At 54.0% G+C, this 641-nt stretch overlaps 1 pseudogene; it reads left to right on the top strand.

Annotated features, from left to right (window-relative positions):
- The first annotated feature begins 251 nt into the window (after nt 1-251).
- Nucleotides 252-369, top strand: LOC124620570 (annotated as a pseudogene).
- The last annotated feature ends 272 nt before the right edge of the window (nt 370-641 follow it).

Below are 641 nucleotides of genomic sequence, written 5' to 3'. Positions count from 1 at the left end.
AGAACACTGGGGCTTCATAGCACATTGAATTTTTAGTCAGAAATCATGCACAACTCTGCAGTCGTAATCATATGTGTACTCTCGTACACCTGTGGGATAAAGGCCGGCAGCTGTGGCCGAGCGGTTCTAGGCGCTTCAGTCCGGAACCACGCTGCTGCTACAGTCACAGGTTCGAATCCTGCCTCGGGCATGGATATGTGTGTGATGTCCTTAGGTTAGTTATGTTTAAGTAGTCCTAAGTCTAGGGGACTGGCAACGGCCTTGTCGCAGTGGATACACCGGTTCCCGTCAGATCACCGAAGTTAAGCGCTGTCGGGCGTGACCGGCACTTAGATGGGTGACCATCCGGGCCGCCATGAGCTGTTGGCATTTTTCTGGGTGCACTCAGCCTCGTGATGCCGATTGAGGAGCTACTCGACCGAATGGTAGCGGCTCCGGTCAAAGAAAACCATCATAACGACCGGGAGAGCGGTGTGCTGACCACATGCCCCTCCTGTCCGCATCCTCAGCTGAGGATGACACGGCGGTCGGATGGTCCCCGTTGGTCAAATGTGGCCTGATGACGGAGTGCTAAGTCTAGGGGACTGATGGCCTCAGATGTTAAGTCCCATAGTGCTTGGAGCCATTTGTGGGATAAAGTT

Source organism: Schistocerca americana, chromosome 6 (assembly GCF_021461395.2).
Source record: "Schistocerca americana isolate TAMUIC-IGC-003095 chromosome 6, iqSchAmer2.1, whole genome shotgun sequence".
NCBI lineage: Eukaryota > Metazoa > Arthropoda > Insecta > Orthoptera > Acrididae > Schistocerca > Schistocerca americana.
The sequence above is the reverse complement of the archived record's forward strand: the minus strand, read 5'-3'. Positions and strand labels throughout refer to the sequence as shown.